The following is a 26,316-nucleotide window of genomic DNA, read 5'->3' as shown; positions in this document are numbered from 1 at the left end:
AGCTCCTGATTCAGATTTTCCCTTGGGATTGCTTTCATCTCCTTTCTAGACAACAGGTTAAAAATCAGATACAGTTTTCCATGACAGCAGTTTTTATAACAGCTTTGTTGTTTTATTGTCACAGGTAGTAAAAGAAGTCTGGCACACACACATAAAAAAAAAGAGATTGTGCCTGTAACTCTTTTTATTTAAGAAATTAAGAAAATCAACTACGATCACCTTCAAAATAGTTCCCTTCTGAGTTGACACACAGCTGCATATGATGCTGCCAATGTTCATAGCAATTGCACAAATCATTTTCTGAAAGGCTGTTGAGGATCTCTATTGGTTTTGCTTTACCATATTCTACTGACAGAAAATGGATTCCTTTGAGCACTGACTTGATCTTTGGGAAGGGGTAGAAAGATGTTATTTGCTAAAAAGTGCTGCACACAGAGCATTGTAGGCTGGCACATTGTCTTGATGTTAACTTGCTGTTCACTCTTGCACACTGGCATTTTCTGACTGAGGGGAAGAAACGTCTTTATTTGAATATGTGTCCACTTGTACCGAGTAAAGTGATTGATCTGAGCCTTGTCTCACTGTGACAGGTCAGAATATGTTCTATAATCATCTCTTTGTCTCTTTTCTCCCACTTCTGTTCCCGAGCTATAGGGTTAGCCTTATTCATTTTGTGTCAGGTCTTGTATAAAGCTTCATGAAGAAAGTACAGAGAATTACACTTTCTTCTGATAAATCTCCCCCTCTGCTCAAAGTAAAGTCATCTGACCTGGCCTGTCCTATCTGCAGAAATAAAACAATTGACATGTGTTTTTACCTAAGCTGGAACTCCTGAAAACTTCCTTCCTTAACCATACCTGAGTTGAGTCACATGTTCAGTATTCACTGTTGTACTATAATATGTGGAGGGCTTCTGCTTTTCTCAAGGGCAAACCACAAATGCTGCCTTTCACACCACAAATTAGCAGTTTATGGAGAAATCCAACGGCTAAATCATGAAGTTGAGAGTTTTTAAAGCCAATTGTGATGTGGCATTTGTAATACTTCCCTTTCTCTTTCCTCCTGCTACCCTGGACACTGCTATACCAAATAAACAGTTCTGTCATTTAAAATACAATCAAAATACAATACATTTAAAATAAAATCAAAGCTTGCACTGCTTAGCTTTGAGTTGTCACTTAAGGTTTTCATGACGAACATTTTTTGATATCTGATAACAAGTTGCAGCTCCTGTCTGAAGAAGTCCCTCTGAGGTTAAAGGCTAATGATATCAAAATCAAGGCAGTCTGGTTTATTGTAAGACTGTTTGGTTTAGATCAGCCTCTTTGATATAAGCAAAACTGCCTCATCTGGGAGAGGAAATTACTTAAAAGTGATGTAGCAGTTCTTAAAGAGAGTCAGACTGTTGGAGACTCATACAACTTGGCTGTCTTTCATGCTGCATTTAATTGGTTCTGCTATTAATTCATCAGATGGTGCAAGGAAAAACAACATTTCATAACAGCTTTTTTTCACTGCAGTTTACTAAAAATGAGGAAATAAAGTGGGTGTGCAGAAAGCAATGATGCAAATAAAGGAATTTTCATTTTATCAGATCAGTCATCACTTTCTCTGACAGCAGAGCTTCCCTGACTAAGACATGCGTTAGGGAAACCAGGACAGACAGAAATGAGCTGTGAGCCCCCACCCTACCCATGACACAATGAATGTCTCCCTCCTGCTTCCGTCTGGGAGGAGGTTTATTTCCAAAGAGAGCTGCCCAATATCTAGGAGACGGCTAATTCCTTCAGACACAGAAGTTTTCAAGTTCCTTGTGTTAAGAAAAATACTCCTGAAGAAATTCCCCCTTGCATTCCTCGTGCAATCAGGTGTGTGCCACCACATAATTGCAGGACAGTGTACCCACCAGAGAGCCCTGCTGGTGGACCTTCAGTAATCTGCTGGCCAATGTGTGGTTTGCAGACAGCTTTCATCAACTGAGTGTGCCAAGGACTCCATGAGAACCAGTGTTTCAGGGTGTCTCCAGGACCTACTAGAAGACAACATCCCTCTGATGCTGCTGAGACTCAGGGCACCCTGCTGCCCCATGTGTCCTCGCGCACCTGGCCCTATCCTGTGGTCCAGCTCAACACTGCCTCCAGTACTGGAGACTAAACTGCCTGAGGACTTTTGAACCAGGGAAGATATACCTAAGGCTTGGATATAGTGTAAGAAAGGTCTCTTCTCCTGACCTTCAAAATTTATGGTATATCTTGATAACACTTTAACATAAAGATGGAAGTAACGTAAAATTTCCAGTCAAATAGCTTTTCTAGGAGAACTTTAATTCCAAAAGAAGACTGAATCGTGACTTGATGGCCTGAATATAGGCACAAGGTACCATTTTAAGCTCCTCAGGGTTTCTTTCTCAGCCAGCTGCTGGCCTATGGGTATGAGTTTCCCATAGGTCTTGTTGCATCTGCTTTGCCCAGAAGTCTTGACATCCAAAGCACCTTAGATGGCACTGTATATATGTTTAGGTCACTGAATTCCCCCTGTTCTGAACTTGAAACTGTCTAAGAAAACACCTGTTTGAAAGTAAAACTATTCTGGAATAATTATTCCCCTTCCTTAGAGGTCTAAGGTACCACAGACATACAGGTACAGTAAGTTACTGCTGATTATAGACACTTCATGACAGAAAGAAGTGAAAAGTGAACCTGGAGTCTCCATCATTAAGTAGGTATTTTTTTCTGCTTCAATTCCATCCAAGGTTTAGTTCAGGAATCACTCTGTCCTCCTAGAAATCATATCATGGTATGAACTGTAGAATTACTGGTATTTTTGTACAACTAGGATGTCAAAACGCTTAGCAGCCCTGAAGGTTCTGTTGTTCTAGGGGTTCAAAGGTTATGCAGCTTCTACTTCAACTGCTTCACAGTCTGTATTGGGACAGAGATGAGCCAGGGGAGAAACGCTTATAAGCAGAAATATGTAGGTACATCAGTTCAACTGAAATCAGTAAGAAAGTAGTTGTTTCAGTACTTTAGTGACCTGGATATCCTTTTTTTTTTTTTATTATGGATCTCACTCTCAGCCATAAGCTGTAGATGGGCTGCAGGTATCTGAATTTTAACTGCATTAAACTAGTTTGGACTAGTTGCATGGTGTAGCTGAGCGTTGGTTGGAACCAGAGCTGATGATGTTGTTATGCACCCCTTGTAGCTTACAGGTACTTCTGGACAGTAAAGGCATTGTCTCCCTAAGTGCCTGCCCATCCATGTCAAAAGTTGGTGCAAATCTCACATAAAAAAGAGGCAAGCATTATTAGGATATGAATGGCCAAAAAAAAGAAGTGGGAAACCTAAGTACTAACAGGTATACTGCTGCAATTAGGAATAAATAACAGATTATTTCTCAAGAGAGACACTTGCTGTAAGCAACTGGGGAACTCTTCGGTAACATAATCCCAGCATCTCCTGCTCCAGCTGCTCGCTCGTCTTTCTGCCAGATGCATTGAGATGGAGGATATAATGTTAGAATACCTTTACGTTACCAATATAAAGGAAGAGCAATATATGAATTGCTTTAACACTGAACTGGGCAGAGAGGGACCCACAGACCCCACAGCCATGGGGCTGGCACTGTCTCCTTAATTAATCTCCCTTTTCACTTGCCCAGTTGCTCATTTCTCTCTCCCTCTCGTCAGCACAGGCAGGGGACGACTACACGGCACTGGACAAATGATGTATCTGTCATAAAATGTCTGAAGCTCTGCCTCATATTTTCTGGATGTATTAATTACAAGTCAAGTATTAAGTATTAAGCTCCCGAGCAGCTTTATCATCCTTGTTGCATACTCACTAGAGACTTCCACTTGCTAACAGTGGCACATGTGGGTAGTTCCAAGTGTGCAGCTCATTTAGCAGGTTTTGGTTCTTCACTGGGAACATAGTTACCTGTATGTAGAAAATTATTTGTGTTCCTTATGATTTCTCTATACTCAGAAGAGCAATTGCCCATCAAACAGGACCTTCTGGTAGAAAAGCTCACAGCAAGTATTCTTTGAATGCTGCAAACAAACTATGAACTTCTGGTGCTGGAAATCCCATGCTCCTTAGGCTTGAATGCTTAGCAGCTATTCAGGGTGTGTTTTTTTGTGTCATGTTTCTGTTTGGAGGAAGAGCTGATAGTCATGCACAGTCTTTGTGCAATTATATTTATTTACCAGAACTGTGTGCCAGGTCTCCTTGCCCCACAAAAAATAAAAGCAAGCAGAAGGTGGTTGCCTTGCTGAGAAATCCATCAGTCCCAATGTCCTGCTGAATCCTGAGCCATTAATAGGCATTTAATCTTCTTGCTAACGCACAGGCAGGAGGGATCCATGCTCATGTCCTGCTTTGGGCAGCTTGCACTGCGCAGTCTCGCAGACAGCCGGCCGGCAGCAGTGGCAGCTTGGCAGAGCCAGAGAAGCACTTGAAAACCAGGCACATATGTTATAAACATGAACTGCAGAGCCCCACCAATAACTTGGAATTTGAGCCACAACATCGTAAATGCAGAATATACAGTAGTAATGAACCAGATGGAGCGAATAACCTGAGGCCTTTCAGGGAGGGAATATCCCCAAGGCAGTTAAGATGAATCACCTGGACTGGCAATTATGTGGGAAAGAGCCACTTTTTGGAAGTTTAGTCACTGTTGCTGCCAGGATGTGCAGCTGCAGCCTGACAGCCTTATTCCTATCTAGAGCAGCTGGTAAGACGTGCTCCCACCACCCTCTCCAGGCTGAGGGTGCAACCTTACAAGTGGCTTTTTTGGGCTATGCTCTGGAGGGTCGGGGTCTGCGCCACTGAAGTGTAGAAACTGGAGGAATGGATGTGATTCATAGGTCTCAGGAAGATACTATTGGACAGGAACAGTTCTTCCATCCCAGGAAATCGTTATGCTTTGTTTAAATGTGTTTGAGTTGTGTTGTTTTGAATTTTATCTGAATGTTATTTCTTTGATTAGCTTGCATTATAAATTTTACAAAAAACATTTCAAGCTGAAAATCAGGCTTAAAATTTTATCTTGGAAATCAAAATTAGTAATTGAATCAACTTAATCACCCCCTCCCAAAAAGTTTTAAATTGATCATTTTTCACTTTTAGTGGGAAAATGTTTTGCATAAAAATTTCCCACACAGATTGGACACCCCTTAATTTAGACTTAGTCCCCTTTGGACCTCTCCTAATGCGGAAATTATTGTGCCTACTAACACCTATGGAGGTCCTGTGGAAAACTGGAATGAGCTATCTACGTTTTGTGAGCTGGAAAATAAAGCTGATAATAGATAACAGAAAATCACCTATTACAAAACCCAAATGCTGTAAAAAACTGTGCTCCTTTAGGAAAAAAAGTCCTGTTTCAAAATTATAAGAAATCAAATACAAAGCAAGCAAAATACAAACATTTACAACACTTTCTGCCTGTCTGAATATATTTATTTAAAAATGGAAAGCTAGTCAAGGTGTTTATGAACTACTGCACGCAAAAAAATATCCAACAGTCCAAGTTTACGTGAAAGCAAAAAATCTTGTTTTCAGCATCATGTTTGGCTAATGCCCTACCTAATAAATATCTTCTCAAATTTAATTAAATATACCACCTATCTGACAGAAAACTGCACATGTATACGTTCAAGAGGCTTTACATCACTTCTGGCCAACTTGTGTGCTCAAGGGACTCCAGCTCCAGCATGCAGTGGAAAATTCATCCCTGATTTAGTGTCAGAGATCCTACTGCTACTGCAGGAAAAAGAGGATGAATTTCAGATGCTGGCGCAGAGTTGGCAAAAACCTGAATACACACAACCAGAGCAAGATCTTTGATAGTGTTCAGCTACCTGCAGCTCTTACTGGGAGAAGCTGGCCATAATTACAAAGACAAACAAACAACAAATCACGCTGTGTAGTTCCAGATTCTCAGAAATGCATTGAACTTCCTAAATGAAAGTAAAGTGTACCGTCAGGAGGCTACAAGTGAGTGAGCAAAGCCAAGCTACTGTAACAGTACACTTGTTCCTGGTTGTGCTGGAGGACTGCAGTGTTGGCTGCCAGCCTGTCTATTCATGTCTTTTGACCACCAGGCAGTGAGTTTGCAGTGAGTCTCTCTGTCTGGGCTGATGAACCACCTGAAGAGAGCATGATTATTTCAGTCACTTGTGATCTTTTCTCCATTCCCGGGGAACTCATTTTGGAAAACTCAGCCACAATCCTAGAAGTTGAGATATACTGAAAATCCTGGCCATAGGGAAGAAGAAAACCTATGGTTTTATTCACTGGTTGTTTTGAAAGGACGTGGTCCAAAACGCAGAGAAATCCAGAGTGATTGACTTAGTAGGCTTTGAGTGAAACCCAAAGTGCTTAATATTAGACTTCTCAGGATCATACGCCAGTGAAACTGGTGAGGAGTCCTTGGGCAATAGCTCTTTTTTTCTGCAGCTATCCCATGCCCAAACATCTGTTTTCTTTTCTTGTCCTCCCACTCTTCCTTTACAACCTGCACGGTTGTGGAAGAGACATACAATGAGATGATCCCTTTCTGTATTTTTGCAGATTTCTCTATTCCTTTCATGCTCTGCTTTCCCACACTGGCTGACTTGAGGTTTAAACACTCTTCTGGGGATCCTTCCTCACACCCACAATGCTGGCTTTGGGCAGCACCTTTCTCTGTTACCCTTCTCCAGACCCATCATATCCTCATAGCAACTCAGGGTAACACCTGAGATGCATTACGCTCTTTTTCCAGTCTTCTAGCACTTTATTATAAATGTAGCTGCCAGCAGGTAAATTTAAAACAAATAAAAGGCAGGCCTTCACACACCTGGTATCTGGTCAGCATAGTTTGCTACTGCAGGAGGACACAGAATTGAAGAAATAAAGTCTGAGAAGGACTGAATTTGTAGTCACTTGTGGGAACCTCATCCCACTTTTCACATGGGCTTGATGGGCAGAGGAATTGATCCAATTGATACTTCAGCACTTGGTTTATAGAAGATTCAGCCATGGTGTTGTTACAATTTCCTAACACAAATTTTGCTCAAAGCTATTAGCTTAAAAGACTGGACTTGTGCAAACTATTTACATAAATGCTGGAGATTCTCTGTCTTATACCTGTGAATGGGGCACAATTGTGAACACAAACAGTTGGTGGTAGTGCTCATAATGAAGTGCATTCATTATTTCTGTTTAAGAAGTGCCTAGGAATACAGACAGACCATATTCTCCCTTGGCTTGGTGATCTCCAAGCACTGGTTCATGACTTTACAGAGCTCCAGGCAAAGTCTTTTCTGGGCATTCAAAGTTCCTGCTCTGGGGAAAGAAACATTAACAGATGCCAATGAAAATATTAATTTGATCCCTCCTGCCATTTTGAGGCTTCATGAAGATGTTTTTTCTTCCTGTTAATTCAGGTCACTGAACACAAGGATATGGTCGTGTGAGTAGAGAGCTTTGTTACCAGCAGAGAAAATACACAAGTCAAAACAGTCAGCCTGAAACAGATGTCTGTTCACAGGAAACCCTCCTTTCAGGTCAGCTGTGTAGCAGTGGTATTTTCTCATTGTCTGAGGAAAACCACGGGAAGAAGACCTGATAATTTGTATATTAACTTTCATAAGAATACTCTTTTTCTTCACAGGCTCTGTTGGTACCCGGCACTATTAATCATACTCAAATTTTCAGAAAGCTCTTAAAATTAAACAGAAGTGCAGGGAAACTTTCCCTGGGAATGCTTAATTGCTTTCTTAGAAGTGGCTGACCTCGCACTTACTGCAAGTGATAATTTGGTATAAAGTTTCTTCTCTCAGTTTGAAATACAATAGGAGATCCTCCCACTTCCACAGAAATACATGTACCAAAACTTTACAGGCCAGCAGTCCTCAAAGATCTGGATTCCCTCACCCACCATACGTGCTGTGCCTCCTTCCTCTTCTCCACCCTGTTCTGTTCCATGAGACACCCGCATCTGGTCAGATAGTCTTGCTATGAGAAAAAAATGTGCCATATATAAGAATTTTATCATACCACCACTTAGAACTATGACTCTATATATCCATTTCTGGGTGACTTATCTTTTTTTCCCTCCCTCTTTTTTGTTGTATGTTAATGCTGTATCAGATAATGCTTGAAAAGAACCAGACCTCCCCACATTGCTCCCATCTATTTTTTAATATAAAACAAATTTTCTCCAGAAATTTTGCTTGACACAGCCTGTCATGACATACCAACTGTTTTTACTGAGGGCCGTTGTCTTGTTTGGTGCTACAGACCAGTTCTAGTTAGTGTTTACTACCAGTTGTAACACAGAGATGCAAAACATCATTACTAACCCTTTCTACAACAACAAACAATTCTGGCTCAGAGGATGATGGATTGCTAGAAGCTATATCTGCTTTTAGGGCTTGCCTCTGTTAGTCTCATAACCAAAAGGCATTTTCCTGCAGGGTAGTAAACCTGTCAGGTGGGCAGTAGGCTGTCTGTGAAACTCAGCATCCCTCTCTCATCTCTGCATCTCAATAGCATTGCAAGTGCAACATGGCAGGGAATTTTTCTTCAGCCTCTCCATGCTCATGAGGTCAGGCCCAAATTCTTTGCATCTACCATAGTTAGTCAGCTCCTGTCCTTTCAATTATGACCTTCACCATCCTCCTCCTTCAGTTGCCTGGTGTGGTGGCTTAACTGGGAAGTTAAGAACACTTTCAGGCAGATTTTTACTCTAACAACGTTTGTATTTCACTGACGATGTAAGAACCCTAAGATCCACTCTGGTGAGACCCCTCTGGGAGTGTTGAGTCCAACTCTGGAGCCCTCAGCAGGAAGGACATGGATTTGTTGGAGGGAGTCCAGAGGAGGGCCACAAAAATGATCAGAGGGATGGAACACCTCTCCTAGAGTTGGGGTTATTCAGCCTGGATTAAAAAAGACTCTGAAGAGACCTTATTGCGGCCTTTCAGTACTTTAAGGGGGCTTATAATAAAAATTGGGACAGACTTTTTGGCAGGGCCTGTTGTTGTAGGACAAAGGGTAATGGTTTTAAACTGAAATGGGGTAGATTCAAATTAGATACAAGGAAGAAATTTTTTTACAATGAGAGTGATGAAGCAGTGGAACAGGTTGCCCAGAGACCTGGTAGATGCCCCATGCCTGGAAACTTTCAAGGTCAGGTTGGATATGGCTCTGAGCAACCTGATCTCATTGAAGGTTTCCCTGCTCATTGCATGATGGTTGGACTGGATGACTGTTAACAGTCTTTTCCAACCAAATCTGTTCTATGATTCTGTTCTGCAGAATTATAGTGTTTACAGTTAGAAGGGCAAATGCAGGCCTTGGACACTATAATATTCTCTACTGTCAAAGTTGCGATGAAGTTAAAAGCATGAATGGATTCAAAACATTCAGCTGTTGCTTTGTGAAGGCCTTACAAGTCAATACAACTATGATCTGTATGTACCACAACAGAGGGAAGATAATCAATATATACATAAAGTATTCTATTTTATTACTTGCCAAATCTACCATGGCCAGTCCCTTTCTTTAGTGCATAACCCTATAACAAAGTTTTAAAAGTAGTTACTTTTTGATAGCAAAAACAGTGGTAACAAAATTGCACAGAGATACAGCAATTCAGTAGAAGATTTTCTCACATTAGTGACCTGCATTTTCTGAAACTGGTAATGATTTTGCAGAGTTGAGTATCCCACTAAAGACATTTCTATAAAGGTTATCACATTTTGAGATGTTGTTTCTTCATGCAAATTTAAGTTAGAGATAGATTTCTCCTTTGAGATAGAGCTGGCATTCAAGAGACTTTATTTATCTAGTCTATTTATCTAGTCTAGAGCATTTCCATCTTTTCAGGTCCAGAATATATATAATAATTCAAAGGAGAAAAGACCAGGACACACACTTATATTCTCACTCCTTATTTTCTGCCTAATATAGTAGTTGCTTTACCACATCTAAGTCTGAGCAATCAGAGGACAAAAGCCCACAAAGCTTCAGCAGAAAGACAGAGGAATGATCATAACCTGAACAGTAAGCTAACAGACTTGGCCTGTGAAGAGTTTGCTAAAATCCTGTCAGTCATCAGTACCTTCATTGAGAACATCAGAGAGATGTTCTTGTTACCAAAATTATTCTTTAATTGAGCAAGACAATGCAGGGTTAAAATAATTAAAAAAAAAAAAGAAAAAGTGGTGTTTTCTTATAGGATTTTCTTAGTGAAATGCTGCAACTTTTAGCTCCTATGAGGAACATGGAGTGCTCAAGGAACAAATTAATTTTCATGTTTGACTACATATGTTTTATCTCGAAAGAACTGACAAGTGAGGGAGAGCACTATCAAATACCTTGCAAGGAGCCTGTTTGAACTAAAACAGTTAAAGGTATTTAATTCTTGTGGTGGTAAAATTGTGACCCCAGATTTGCTCAGAACTTCATATTTTGCACAAGTCCTTTCCCTAACAAGTCTTTTCCCAATCGAAGACACCAGAAGGCAAGAAGTGTAGGAAACTATAAATTCCCATTGTTGACACAATGCTTTTTCATAAATTAAACCAGACATTTGCTGACAAGCCTGCCACAAATAATATTCAGCAATTGCGACTCCTATTATTAGGGTTAGGAATGTGTCTAGCTAACATCAATTGCATCCACTAAGATGAGAAAGCCTGTCTAGCTAACATCAATTGATTTTATTAAGATGAGGAAGCCTGTCTAGCTAACATGTCCTCAGGCGATCAGGAAGGAAACGTGATCTTTCATGAAGTTTTTGAAAGTGCTTATCCACTGCTGAGCATCTATTTATGAGTGAAAGCAACAGGATTTTACCTTTCTAGCAAATGTTACTGGGACAAATGACTTACTTAAGCAATGCCACTTCCAAGTTCACAGCGTCATCAGTGATCCTCCATGTTTATGCAAGTAAGAGAAACAATAAGAGAGGCATTGTTAACTTTTGCCATGTAATTGTGGGAAAATTAGCTGATACTGGAATGTTATTGCATGCAGTTTCTCTCTGTTTTCAGGATTAACCAGTAACCCAGGCTCCCTTTGCCTTGAAAAGACTGGGCAGAATTATCACCCAAGAAAATACCTTCTCATGGTTAGGTGATGCACATGGTCCCACTGATAGTTCTTTGGAGCATGAGGTAGCAGGAGTTTTTACTCTGTCCTTTGGCATCATTTAGCCTATAGTGGGCCACGTGTGCAATGACATTGGCCAATATTACTTCTTCCTATCCTAACCCCTGTATGGTTTCAGTCAGGGCATGGAGTTCCTCTTCACTTTAGTTTTTGAAGAATGTTAAGTCATTTTCTTTCTTGGCCCCTCTCATGAAAAATAACATTCTGTTAGTCCTCTGGAGTCTGCATCCAGGATCATTAAAACAACAGCAATAAAAGCTTCATGAGTATTCTTCAGCCATCTCAAGACTTCAGGAATCAATGGCTGGTTGTTGTGTAACCAAGATATACCAGCTGCAGAATTTCTATTTATATATGTAAGAGAAATTCTAATTTTTGTGCCTAGGAAACTAATCCATTGTTGGATGCAATGTGGCGCTACCCTTCCTGTGTCCAGTTTTCATACCTTCTTTTACTGAGATTCTGTTTGCTGACAATAGTTTCAGGTTCAATTTTTTCCTCCAGTTAACTTGTCTTGGAGTAGTATTATCACGTTTTTTTTTTTTTTCCCCTCAGTTCTCTTGTCTATTTTAAAGTGATCTGGAAAGGAAGTTTAATAAAGAAAAAGAATTTGTGAACTCCAGATGTTATACTATCTTTTCTGTTTGTTCTCAGATGACTAAATAACCCTGCAGGTTTCCTTTATTTTTTGGTGAAAAGGAGTAATGACACACCCAAGACGTATGTGCTGTCAAGCACACTTCTTAGGCTGGCCAGTGTGACAGACTGTGCAAGCTGAAGTAACTGGGATAGTTGGAAGGGGAGGTCAAACTCTGAAGCTTGCAAATGAGCAGACCAAAAGAGCATAGAAGAACATTGCCCCAGGGCATGCTCAGAAGAAAGGCTTGGTTGCTTAGCTTCTGTAAGTCAAGTGTATTCTCATACATCCACGTCAATGTTTATACAATAAATGGACCTTTCCACATGTCTTGCAGCTGTGACATAGATACAATATACTTAACCCCTACAGTAAGTTTCAGAGACTCTGTAGTATCCCCTCTGTTATCTGTGAAAGTCCTGTGTCATTCTTATTATTTCTACAGTGCTGCACTTGAGAGGTGGCAGGGAGTCTGGCTGAGGGGAGTACCAGGGATATCTGAAATTATACATATTTAAAAAAAGTAAGCAGAAAAAAGCAGAAAACTCAGAGACTGAATAAAAGTGGGGAACACAAGGTATAGGGACTATTGGTAGATCTTATAGCTGGCTACACACTACTAAAACGAAAGAGGCCTGGACCAGAATTCTATCCTACATAAGAAACAGAAGGAAAATGGCACAACCCACTATCCCTCTCTGGGCCAGATGTCCCTGCTTTTCAGTTCTTGGGAGAGAAACTAGGAAAGAACCGCTGCAACCTGTGTCTTTCTGGATCTTCCCTCCCGAGAAATATGCCTCTGGTCCTCTTTGACCCCACAGGGCTGGGACCCTATTTAAATCCATCACCTGGTACACTTGCCTGTTGACTGATTCCCAGCTCCTGTGTGTTGCTGTCACACAGCAGGACATATGCTTCCCTGAGTCCTTTCAGGGACAGTGTGCTCCACTGCAGCAGAATGTATTTAGCAGAGAGGGTACTGGAATGTCAGTTAGGCTCACAGAGACCTCAGTGAGAAACAGTCTCAGCCCCTACTGCACAGGAAAACAGAACATTGCCTCAAGGATGTTGGTGTGGTGTCCAAAAAGAAACAAGGTCAGGAGTGAAAAAAGGAGAGAGCAGTAATTATTTTTGCCTGACGTTGACGTCAGGCTCATCAGCCTATTCTTGACACTCCATCCCCCTTTTTTCCATGGGGGCACAATATTAGCTGTCTTCCCTGGTATTTCCCTGGTGTACCAAAATGTGTTAATAATGAACACCTGCATGCCAGAGACCACTTCGGTCAGCTCTTGTGGGACTCTAAGGTGATTCTTATTTGAGTTTTGATTTGAAATATTTGTCTATAGAAAATCTGCTTAATGTTGACTTTTGCTACTAATGGCCTAGAAAATCTGTCATCTCTCTCCTAAAATATAAACTCATCTTGTGCTTTTTAAGTACAGAACAGATATTTATTGAACATGTTTTGTCTTCAGCAATATTAATAAGGCTAATGTCTTTCTGTAGTAATAAGCCTATATCATCTTTAGGATTTGCTTTATTACCAACAGGTTTAACATACTTATTGCCCCTAATCCTATTAAGCAGAGTTTTCTCTATAATAGCTTTAGCTTTGTGTAGAAGTGTACCTGCAAGTGTATTAATTGTCTTTTCCATTTCACTTGCTGTACCATGCTTTTTAACATTTGTTTTCATCTCCTACCAGATTTTGATAAATACTTGCCTTTTCCTTAATTGTGGAACTGTACCACTTTGGCTAGTCGCAAAGACCTTTTATCAAAAAAATTCCATTAATTTCTGACAGGTTATATTTTCCTTTCCCCATCCACCTCTCCTACAAGTTTCAGTTCCTCAGCCTTTCAAAATCTACCTGTTATATGTTGAAGAAGATTTTTATCTGTCTGGACTGAGTATACATCCCTTGGTAAACATTAGTCCCACAGGAAACATCAGCTTCTCAATAAACGATAAGACTTTATTATCATGAGAATTAAAATATTACTACCTAGTCATGACAGAGTCTCTGTATTTTGGCTGTTCATTACAAACAATTAACAACAAAATATTGATTGAATAAGCACCACAATCTTCTGTGGCTTAATTTATTTATTTTAGATGATTTTGTCATACAGTGGAATAAATCTGCCTTCTGGGTATATGAAGTGAAATCCATCAGATCTGTTATTCAACAATGATTTTTTAAAGGTGCCAATCAGAATCACAGCTGACTGTGAAAGAGGCCCTTTCCTCCAGTGCTTTTGCTGAGCTCTTGGTCCTAAAACATTTATAAGTTGGGATTCTAGCCCAGTCTTACATGTATTGGAGTTGCAGACTGCGGCAAGTGACTCTACAGTGAGTTAAAGAGTTGCTGCATGGGCTGATGAATATTTAATGGAGAAACACAACTGATTTTTTTTTTTTTACAGCAAGAAGCACAGCTGCTCACTGGGAAGTGACATTAACTTTCTCTTTGTAAAGGTATGGTATTTTATTTCCTACCATGCTTGCAGCTTGAAAATGCTTCTTCCATCAGGCCGTTTGCTTTTAAGATTACAGTAGCAACGATAGATTAGCAGTTTCAAGACTGCAAAGACTGCTAAGCCTGCTACAGAGACTAATGCAGATAAATGGCATCCTTTCCAGGCAGACTTTATTGTCCAAAACCAGACACACAGGACATTCCCAGGTCAGTTACATTTCAGTCCTTCAGCTGAGATATTTTACATGATCTCTTTTATACATCCTCCCATCCTAGAAGCCACCTGGCTTCTTCATCTTCTGTTTCACAGATGTTTACGACACAGCTGGTAGTCAAGGTTTACTGAGAGAGAAGCCAGATAAGGGGCAGATGTGCATTTAATTGAAAATAAAGTCTGCCTGTTTGTTAGTGATAAATCAGTAAATAACAGCCACAAGCAACTGCGGTCCACCTACTCACTGGTTATAATAACTTAGCATTTCCATAGCTCTTCAGATTGCTCCATCTTCATGCTGAATAACCTTCTCAAGTTTTTTCATAAATGAGGAAATGCAAGATAGATACAGAATATTTAATTGCATAAGCCTAGAGAAGCAGCATCGTCTGCAATAAACCTGCATTGCACTTAGGCAGTAGGCTTCATTCAGCACACAACATAGTTGGCTGTCATCATGAGCTGGTTAAAACTTACTCCCTTGTCCTGACTTGTGAGTCTGTGTAGGGGCAGGACTATCAGTGTTGCCTCCTCTACTGACCCAGTGTCTTGGTGTTTGACAGGGGATGCTGGCAGGCTGAATGACTGGGAGATGTCTTGGGAGGAGCCAAAAAGCGGCTGAGAGGGAGAGGAGCTGAAGAGTGAAGACAGGGGTGACAATGGTAAAATCTAGACAATATTGAATACAAGAGGTTGATTTTGCAGAAGATAGAAGCGTGGAAAAGGGGGGAGGTAAGATTAGAGTATTGGGTATGGGAAGAAAATGGGAAGACAGTGGATGCCCTGCAATGGAAGGTAGGCAGGAGCTGTAAGTCAGGGGAAGCATAAAGGTGTCAGTCTGTGTCAGGTAAGGTATTCCCCATACATCTGAACTAACTTAATATGCAGTGGCTGAGTACGCAGTCTGATGACCCGTTCATGGGGCTGCAACATCAATCCAGCAGCTGCTGAGCCAAAGCTGCTGCCTGTGGCTGGACTGGATGTGAGTGTTTGACGCCTACCACCATTAGCAAACCAGGTAACTTCCACGAACTCATCTGTGGTAAGAGCTTTAATTTCTCGCAGTCCTCAATGTCCTGCACAAAGGACCTTTCCAGGAGACAGAGGTTCTTATGAGATACAGGGTTGCAGGGGCACGGCTATATATATAGCGTAGGGCACAGAAGGTGAGTATGTGAACTGTATAGTCAAGGAAGATTATTTTTGTCACAATGCCAGTATGTTAATTCTAATAACCTAAGGCGAATTCAGCTGTCATTCTCAGACATTCTGGCATGACTATGTGCAAACAATCTAGCACCTCTGGTCCAAGTTTGATGAAGAACACAAGCTACACTTGATAATAAGCATGCTGCAATGGGAAAAACATAAAATACTACACAGATAATTCAAGACTTCTAAGGAAAAGCATTTTTAGGAGAAAATTTTATAAATATTTTTCATGGATGGAGACTATCCAGGAAAGAATATTTGGACTTCCTGTGACTGGAAACAGCCTTCAGTCCAAACCCCAAATCTTTGATCAATTATTTTCAGCATAAATCCAAAAAGTAAGACTCAGAAAATCTTTTGCAGTATTACTTGGTTGTGCACTTTGCTGCTTGACAAATAAGAGGCTACTTGACCACAGAGTAGCTCTTGTTCTGCACATACATGTTGCCCTCCCAAACTGCAGTGGGATGCTATGAAAATCCCTGACAGCTACAGCCCTTGGGGAATCCAGCCCAGGGAGAGGCATGAGCAAAAAGCACAGAGAAAACTGGCAGAAATCACTGTGACAGTCAGTTGAAATTAAACTTTTGTGTTTAATATAAAACAAACAAACAAACACACATTTTGATGAAAAGCTTTCTGTCAAAGCCTGGTAAGCTGCCTCTTCCACTCACTTCAAACTACCCCCAAAGCAAACATTTCCTTAAGTTCATGTATTTCTGTGTCCCGATAAAGGCTTGGCAGCAGTGAATTGTGGCCACTGCTACTAGCTCACTAATGCCTTGTTTGGGGACAAAAGGGACATCTCCATGCTTGTAAAGTGGAACCTGTTTTGTATGAATAGGTAGAGGCCCTTAGCTATCTTGTACCAATATAATTAAGGCACTGCAAACCCTTATCCCTGACTTCTACTGAGTGAAGAGTTTTTAAACAGATAGAAGAGTAATTATTGCAATTTAACTTATTTTCATGAATTCAGATGAGTAAACTCTGCAAGACAAAGACTTATTTTATATATGTTCATTTGTTTCTATACTGGACTATTTTTTCCTAATTAACTGTTTTGGATAAAAAAGTTGTTCCTTTCACAACTCTAGTTACTGCAGTTATTACAAAAAAATGTGTAAAATCTTGCTCATAATCTTCTTCTTTCTTGCTCACATTCTGTCTTTGAGTCTAGGCCCTGTTTTATGCATTCTTACAGCATCTAGCACAGTATATCAGACATGAATTTTAAACCCCATGATAATATGCATTAGATTAAAATAATAGAATTCATGCTTTATATTCACTGAGTCACTGCTTTCCACTGCAGAGACTGTGATTTTTTCACCTCTGCTGCTCTGCTAAGGCTCTCGACACTTCACACAACCATGCTTTGAAGTGCTTCTCCCAAGTTCACAATTTACTGTTTGAGAAGTCTGATGTAATGCTATCTAATCCTTTCCAGGGCTTCAGGGAAGACAAGCTTTCAATTTGGTGAAAAATGTAGTTCTGTAAGGTGATTAGAATAAAATGAAATAGAAATCACTTGTGGAGTGATCGTTGCAAGGCAGCTTGATAAGGGTTTCGTTTTGAATGAAGCAGAGGCCAGCTTCTGCCCTCCTAAAAGCAATGGCAGGTTTGCTGTCAGGATCCATAAGCTCTGGATCAAACTACAGCTTGCATTGAGGACATATTTTTATTTGTTTTTAGTAAGGCTGGCGTTCAGGAAAAGGTCAAATGTAAAACATAGGACCTGTTTTAGAGGATACTTGAATACCTCTTTTTTTTTAAACGTGGTTATATAAATTAGAAACCATACGTGGAGGACCTGAGTAATCTTACACCTGGCAGCAATCACTACTCTGCATTATGCACTCCCTTCCTAACATCATATGTGAGCAGATGGGGTTTTTCCTCTAAGTGTGCTTTTTATTCATGTTCTTGAATTGAAGTTATCACTGTGATCTTAAACCGTTTAGAGTCTGTTTTCAGTCAAGAGAGAAAGGGGTTTGCAAAGAAGAGAAAACACTGGTGGGTAAAATGAACCACTACAGAGACAAAAATAAACAAAGAAGAATTTCCTCAATGCCCTATTTCATCTTCCTTTTTTCCTTTTTATTAAATAAAACATACTAAATAATTTAACATAATATTGTTTTTCTAAGCACTGTCATTAAAGTAGTTGCTTGTTTAGAACAGAAAGAAACAGTTTTGCTTCATTCCTTCTTTCTTTCTTAGTTCTTTCTTTTCTTTTCTTTTTGTATATATTTAGTTCATAGTGAGAAAGGAAATAAAAAATCCTTAAGGATGAAATTTAGTCTTTTAGGACTCAAATTGTCGTAGAAGCTTAAGGCAAGGGGGTGTTTTGCTGCTTAATTTACTTTGTCTTCCTGTATGTGACTCCAAAATGATACCAGTAAATGTGAGAGGAAACTCCTTGCAGATTTTAAGTGATCTGTCTTTGAAAAAATAAAGGTGAACGCAGTTATCAAACAATAGTAATGCTAATAATACACTCTGATGTTGGTAGTTCATGAAGAGTCCTGCTGAGGTCTGAACATGAAAAATGCAGAGCTCAGGTTTTGCCTAGATGAAGGAAAGTGTCTGATGACTGATTACAAGGTTTGTGTAACTGATAGAGTTATAGGAGACATTTTGCCATTGTAGCCACCTTCTCTGTTCTTCTGCCTGCAGTTACCTGCTGCTCCATACAGGCAGGAGGGCAATAAGGACATCTACCTTCCCCCAGCCCAGAGCTGGTAGCACTAATATGTGCTCAAGGGCCGATTAAGCCAATGTGCCCAACCTTGGTAGCCCACTGGCCACACTGATGGCTCAGGTTCAGCAAGTAGCTCTCTCGCAAATCCCTGAAATCTGCCTGACACGATTCTTTAGTAGTAGCTGGCAAGAGCTGGAAGTTTATATTAGACTGTGCCAACATGAGCTGGCTGAGCCCAGATTAGGTTTCAAGTGTTGACATACACACATAGCAGATGAAATACTGATAGCTGAGGTGGTTACAGTCTCCAGCTGCCTCCCTGGATGCCTTATTCTTGTCTGTTGCCACCTTTTGTGGCAAGAACAGACAAGTCACAGGTAGGAGTGAATGTCTGTAGTTTACCGAGTTAGGAAGTCACACTGAATTTGTCACTGTGCTGGGGCAGCATATCATGCTCACATCATTAAGGTCCAATTTCATGCATAGTCGGGTTTGCAGGCTGCAGTGTCTCGGGGAGAGAGAGGTAAGGAATCTACCACAACTGGGGGTTATAGCTGTTGCCGCAGGCTGTGTTGTATCCTACTGTGTTTGTAAGTCAACATCCTTAACCACTTTCTTTAGGGTAAATGTACCATGACTCTAGAAACTGTATTCTTAGCAAGCTGAGTCACGGCATGGGCGGAACATAAACATGAGCCATTTCACAAGCTCACCCCAAGCCAGCTTGATTTGATGTCTACACTTAAATTCTTACAGTCTTGGTAGATCTTGTAACTGAATGCAAATACATTTGACTCAGTTCTAGTGAAATGCTGGGGCCAGCTAAAGTGGGCAAAACCAAGATAAGCTTTTTAAAAACAGCCTAAATCACATTACATCCTTTCCACAGCAACTGTTTAAACATGGTAGCAGCAATGATTAAGAAGATAGAATACTGAAAATCACTTTGCTAGCACTTTGTAAACTACAGAGTGAGTAAACTTCCATGGGATTCTGGTATTTGGTGGCCTCTCTACAGTGTATGTATAATATGCTTCAAATTCTGAACACTTAAACTGTGACCTTTCCTACTTGTACGAACACAAATGGCCAGAGGAACAGATTCTGAGTTAGCTCAACTTGACCAGGAAAAAATGTCACCGTAGTACAGGAAAGCTACCTCTTCCAGCTTCGCACTGGGAAGGTACAGATCTTCTTGGGAATGGGAATGGGAATAAAACCCCCATGAAATATTTTCATCATCCACTTTTGAAAGAGAGTGAAACAGACTGAACTGTTCCTCCCCCAAACTGCATCAAATTTTCCAGTTTTAAAAGTGTATTCAATAACTTACATGTACTTTGAAAAAGCTTCATAAAGTTGTGACTGCAAACACTTCTCCACTAACTTACAAAGCCTGGGATTTTGGCAACTTAAATTTGTTCATGAAAACCAGGAAATCTTTGATTAATACTTCCTTTATTTTCTTCACAAAAGTAGTTCAATAAAAGGTCAAATGTCCGACTTGCATGAACCACATCTCTGGCAGGCCAAGGCCTATAACGCTGAATACCTCTCTAAATAAATAACCCTCATCACTTTATTTTTCTAAAGAAACATAACTGCTCACTAATAATGTTTGAATAGTTGCGGTAAAATTAACAACTCAAATTTTCATCCCCCACAATGCAACAACATTTCTGAGATTAAAAAAAAAAATCACATTTAAAAGTAATTTGGGTGCCTCTTTTAACATCTAGATTTCAGCTGGAAGTCAAAAAAAGTCAAAGACAGAAGCAGAAATACCGTGAGAAAGAATAAACCCAAAGCATTTCAAGCCGAGTGCAATACAAGAGGTAAGGGAACCGACTTTGACAAGATTAACAGCTAGGTCTGCGTGCCAAAAAATTGAAGGTCTCCCACAGTTATCCTACATTCTGCCTTACGCAGCTTCCTGGACCAGATCCTCAGATGATATCAGCTGGTGGGTGCAGCTACATTCATGTGAGTAGTATTACAGTGATTTAAACTAGATGATAATCAGCCTCACCGGTTACGGGAAGTGAGTTTTGTTACTCACTTGATTGAAAGGTATTTTCCAATGTTGTGAAGTAGGAAATGTGTCTTGAATTCATCATTTTTTAAGCCTCGCACACATTGTTTGGCAAACAAGTATTGTTTTGGTTGTCCAGGACTCCTCCAATGCATCCTCCCAAATGTGAGATTTCCCTCTGTTCTCCAATGGGCCATTCTGGTCCAGATAAACACATGGTGGCCAGCTTTGCAAAGCAGTAAGCCTTCTTTAGAATAAGGCCTTTTGGTTTCGCCTGTAATCTTTGTGGAAAAACTGGACATTACAGTAGGAGGATTATGCTAAATTGCTTTCTAAAGAGCTGGACAAAGCAGTAGCTCAAGGCATGGAATGAGCATTCTTAAATGAGCACTTAGTCACTGAATTCAGTAATAAGAAATTAACCTAAACGATTTCAATTTACATATGTTTGCAATTTGCATCCTAGCTTTACACCTTACAGAGACTCCCTTGTTTGCTGTTACTGTAGTAAATGTTTGTTCACAGGCTGCTTAAGATCAAGCAGGAAGGTCAATCTGGGACCAAATCCAAGGCTGACTGCCTTACCCTGCCTGCATGCCTTATCTGAATATCCTCCCAGGCTTTGAAACTGTTTGGTGGACTTGAACGGTGGAAGGTCGAGTCCAAAATCTGTCACTGCAATACAGGGGTTCCTCAGTTATTCTGGGATGTATAAATCAAACCAGGGACTTTCACATGAGTGCTTTTTCTTGCTGTCACTCCTTTTCTGTGTTGAGCTGCTCTCTGGAGGAGACTCTGACTTTCTCCCTCACTGTTAGCTATTTTGCAATGGATGTGTCAGCTTTCTTTGGTATGTAAACTCATATCACCTTCAGATAATCACATTTAATAAACAAATTCAGGTGCCTTTAAGTTAGAAGATGTAACATTCACAGGCATGGCTTTTTGACTGGTATCCAGAATTGTATTGCTAAACTTTCTGTATCAGACATCAGCCAGTCTCCTGCTCCTTTCTTCTCTCACTCTTCTCTATCAGATGCCTTTGGAGATCAACAATGCTCTCCTATGAGTTTTTACCTTCCCATTTTCCGTTTGGCACAGAGTACTCTCCAAATGGGAAATCTCCAAAGCAGGACCAGGAGAGCCAATATTATGTTTTATCAATAACATCCCTTAGTTCTGTCCACGGTAAAGGATGGAATCAACTATGGGGTAATAAAAATGCAGATGTCTGTAGGGACTGGAGAAGTGGGGGGTGGGTGGGATGGGGATGGGATTGTGGGCACTCTTTGCAGCTCTCCAGCTGACACTAGATGACATAGTCTCTGTGCTTGTGTATCTTGTGCTGTGGTCACAGCACATGACTCTCCTTCATTCTCTGTTCAGACTGAGTCTCCTTCTGCCCCAGCAGTGAAACTGAACAATTCAGAGAAGGGTTTATGTTTTCAGGTGCTAAACTCCCTTTAGAAAGGCAAGGTGTTGTACAGTATCTGCAATCAGTGGCTACAGAGATACATATATGATGTTCTCTAGGGTGCCAGAGTGTGTAATAGCTGGGTCATGCCAGTCTATCTCCACTGTCCAACAGCTGCAAGGGCCCATTTCAAACTTTTAGTGCACTTCAGAACACAGGGCTATTTATCCATGTAGAAATAATAGGTTTTTTTACAGAAAGGGCCCGATATTTCTCAGTTAGAGCCATGGACCCCTTGAAGGTCATGAGCGCATCCAAAGGGGTCATGAAATTTTAGGCAGCAGAAGTCAGCAGCAGCTCAGTTTCTCTGTAGAGACAAAATGAGAGTAGGCTGTAAGTGTTGGCTGTCAGGCTTGCAATAGCAAGGGAATTGATAACATCGTCTCTAACTGCTATCAGCACTCAGATCTGGCGTGGACAGGGAGGAGGGCACAAGCATGTGCAGTCAGGAGTAACATCATTCTCAGGGCCTCCCCTTGAAGGAATGGATCTGCAGTGGGTTTGGGAAAGGATAGTCACATGGAAAAGATGAACCAAAAGGGAAATGTGCTTTGTAAACGTTTGAGAAGCCCTAGTAGACCATAGTGCTTCTGGATTATAGGAAGGAAAGGGAAGCAGTGCCTCTGCTGCTAGGTAGGGTCTGTCTCGGGGCTCAGTGTTTGCTAACACCACCTTGTCCATAGTAACCAACAACCTCTGCCATTTTCTTTATTGCTTTTCTGCTTCCTGCAGTGTTTCATTTCATCGGTTTAAGGGTCACTGCAGTCTTTTCACTTAATGACTATACAAATGATTCAGCTGGCTCACTTATTTCCTTTTTTTCTTTAATCACATACTCTGTTGACCCTGTAGAGCTAAATTCCGGTGTGAAAGGTTTAAGGCTCCAGACAGTTGTGAAACTACTTGGCAAATTAGTATCTTTGGTTGAGATTAGTCTTAAAGTTGTTACATGACATCTGAAGACAAAAACCTGTAAATCTTTCTAAAATGCTAGGCCAATAGCCTCAATATGTAATAAATACTGAAATTCTGTAAAACATTGCAATCCATTTTATCATCTTTTCTAAACAGAAAGAGCAAAGTCAGGAAATTCATTGCTGAGGAGTTATACTTTTCTTTGAACCTGCTTGATACTAGACATTTGGGGAGTTAAAGCAGCCAGGTTTCAATATAAACAGGCAAATGACTGAATTAAATGCATAAAGTGCATTTTCCTTATGTGTTGAGTGAGCTGTTACGATAATGGGATAATAATGCTTTTTAACTTTTAGTGCTTTCCAGCTAAAAAAGTACAGTGAAGCCTTATTCTCTTTAGTGCCACTACTTAAATGTTATCTGTTTTACCTGCCTATCTTCTCATAGGCTATAAATATTATTTTCCTACCTGCCTATCCTCTCTTAGGCCATGGAACCATGCTTTCCAGACACCAGAGAAAGTTTTACAAACCCCAGACACTCACAACTACCTCATCATGAAAAGTTATCACTTCCTTAAAAATGCCAGTTAAATAGCTTTGTTCATGCCCTAATCCATTTTATTTAAATCAAGCCAACCTAGTTTAGATTATGTTTTAAATAACTGGCTTTTACTAAGAAAGATTGCTTTGTCTAGCTCCAAGAGCTATTCTATCCCTGCATCTGAGGACCTAATATCCTAGATTACATGGAAAGTGAGGAGTGGAGAGGAGGCTTGGGGATGCTAATGCTTCAGCCACTATAGATGGAACTTGAAAAGAATATGTCAGCCATATTATTACCATGCTGCTGTCATCCCCTCTGACTGTTTTTCCAATGTTTATTACCTGCTACTGTAATTTTCTCTAAAATGTTTTAATCATATCTCCTGCTATGCCCAAGAAGGATGCCCCAGTTCCCCCAGACTGTTTTGTCGTCTCTTTAAAACTCACCTCTGCTGTAATGCTCAGTAGTGGTTGTGGTCTCTATTCTCCGATGGGTGCTCTGATATATATCCTTCTGCTCTGCCTGGTTACGTCCATGACTTTTCTTTCCTTCTCACCCAAATTTAGCAATAATTTCTCATCCTTTCATGCTGTGCCAAACCCACCTAGAATTGCATGGCCACGATCAGATGGGCATCGCTAGATACATCACAAAACAGCAGTAACATCAGCAAAGGACATTAAGTGGATCCATGCAAGAGGACTGCTGCACAGATGGAGAAAGGGCTTGGATCTTTTGTCTTGGTTATATACTGTAATCACACACTCCTCCTTCTTCACATCCCTCTCCAAAACATACTGACATCAATTAACCTTTTCGTTGCATTGAGCCTCTACCTTTGCCTTTGTGGCAATGGAAACCTTTGTAATATCAACAATCCTCAAGAAATGCTGTTAGAGCCCAAAAAAGAGTGAAGTTGTTTATTTTAAAAGTTACAATCTGAGCAGACAGAATGAAATAACTAGAAAGGACAAATTCACATGCCATAAATTGTACCTTGCATGTACAAAGTGGATGGATGCTACTGACTATCTGCAACTATGAGGCAGGAAGCTTCTAATGGTGTGCCTCGTGGCCAGGCTGGGATGTATGGGTTGGGATGTACAGTCACTGACTCATCTTAAAAACAAAATTTGTCATGAGGGGTTGTTGTAATCCGGCACCCTTTCCCAAAAGCACCACACTGAACCTATCTCCTGGATGCACTTGTTTTTTTCTGGGTTCTGCCACTGTTCAGCCCTGTGGGCTCTGAGCTCAGAGGCAGTGGTGGTGGACAGGCACACTTGTCATTTTGAGGGCGTCAGAGTGGTGACAAGCCATGACAACTGCCTGTGTTTAACCACGGCAGTAGTTGCAAACAGAATGTAAAACGATGGAGAGGAGACTGCAGTTTATTCTTTCAGACAAAGGTTTCTGGAGGGTACCTCCCACAGGACAGGCACTTTTGGGCGTGGAGATGTGTGTAATTGCACCAATAAAATACCTATAGACACTCTGCTACTCTAATTTCTCTTAATACAACAGCCAAACCATGAGCTGTTATTGAAAGTCTTCCCCAAAAGTGCAGTTCTTTGCACTAACAACTCTTTTCTTTTCTAGGGGCAGCTTCCAAGAGTCCACCCCGTGCTGTGACCTTCACAGATTGGTGTGGACTCCAGGACAGCAGTAGCCAAGCCACCTACGTCACCTCAGCTGTAAACAGAGCTCCCTCACACCCCTCCCTTGCTGCCTGCCACACACCCTTCTTCTTTCCTCCAAAAGACGTGATTTTCTGGAGGAGGCCAAGCTCTGCTTACCAATTACATCAGCTCCCCTTGGTGAGCACATATGCTTCCACTTGAGAGGCTTGTTTCGTTTGCTTCTTGTCTCTGTAAAAAGGGGTTTCCTTGAAAACTGTTCTTCCAAGTGTGTTGCCTATGTTTTTCTCATTACAACTGATATTTTCCTTTTCTTTCTCACAGGAATGTTTTCGTTGTCCGTTGTTATCTCTCTCTCTGTAACATTTGCTAATAAAGTAATTAGGACATGTTCATAATAGCTGGACTGTGCAGCATTTCTCCCTGTTATGTTCTTGCCTTTTTCCCTCCCCTACCAAAAAAGTGGTATTTCATTCCCACTGAAACAAGATTTAAAGATGTCAGTTTTCTTCTGCTGACAATCTACATGAAGAAGAGAAATGTGTACTGATTTCTTTAACTTGGTTTTGTACACGGTCATTACTACAGTAATCAAAACATTCTCTACTTGCTGAATAAGGAAATATCAGAGGGATTTCTAGTTTCACAAAGAAAATTTGGCTGGATACATGTTTGTTGGATTGAGCTCTCAATAGGGTCTTCACAAAACCTTTGTTTATTTGCTCTGATGAAGCTGTTCAAATAGCTTCTTATTATGGGTGGGACTGAAGCACTGATGTCAGTTTTGTGACGTCCCATTATTTAAGTAATTCACAGTTCAGGCTCAGACATATTTAAGCTTCCTAAATAATTTACTTTTTCCTTTTTTTTTTCTTTAACGTGGTTACATGAAGAATACTATTTGTCCGACTTAAATTGTATAGTGTCCTATATCAAACCTATCCACAGAGTTGTTGAAAATCCTCCCTAGGAAAGCACTTCCTAAATTCAAAGGGCTTCAGACTCTGTTAAGGATCTGTGTTTCAGGGCTTTAAAAGAACTCCAATCCTCTGCCTGGGTTCAAACGTCTGAGTAGCCACACTGAAAGTAATGGATTTGCTTACAAATTTAAAAGTTAAGTACATGCTTAAGCACCTGAGGAAAGAGCCTGGGTGCTGACCCTGATGCTTGCGAGAAAGAAGCTGTCCCTGGCTGCAGTGTCATCGTCCCTGTTTGTGACAGCTCCTCCTGAGGCCCTGAAAGATGAATGAGGGGTTCATGTTCTTCCAGGAGGTTTTCTAAGCAAGAAGCTTTGA

The 26,316-nt window shown here is 40.6% G+C and overlaps 1 long non-coding RNA gene across 1 annotated transcript in view; it reads left to right on the top strand.

Annotated features, from left to right (window-relative positions):
* LOC128851437 (uncharacterized) overlaps positions 1 to 25,335 on the top strand; it is a 50,317-nt gene extending 24,982 nt beyond the window's left edge. Inside the window, exons 3-6 of the long non-coding RNA XR_008448825.1 lie at positions 14,235 to 14,286; positions 15,065 to 15,163; positions 20,157 to 20,252; positions 24,984 to 25,335. This is a non-coding gene — a long non-coding RNA (uncharacterized LOC128851437). The remainder of the gene's footprint in view (positions 1 to 14,234; positions 14,287 to 15,064; positions 15,164 to 20,156; positions 20,253 to 24,983) is intronic.
* The last annotated feature ends 981 nt before the right edge of the window (positions 25,336 to 26,316 follow it).

The sequence above is a fragment of the Cuculus canorus genome, chromosome 2 (genome assembly GCF_017976375.1).
Source record: "Cuculus canorus isolate bCucCan1 chromosome 2, bCucCan1.pri, whole genome shotgun sequence".
NCBI lineage: Eukaryota > Metazoa > Chordata > Aves > Cuculiformes > Cuculidae > Cuculus > Cuculus canorus.
Note: the sequence above shows the minus strand (reverse complement) of the source record. Positions and strands in the feature narration are given on the sequence as shown.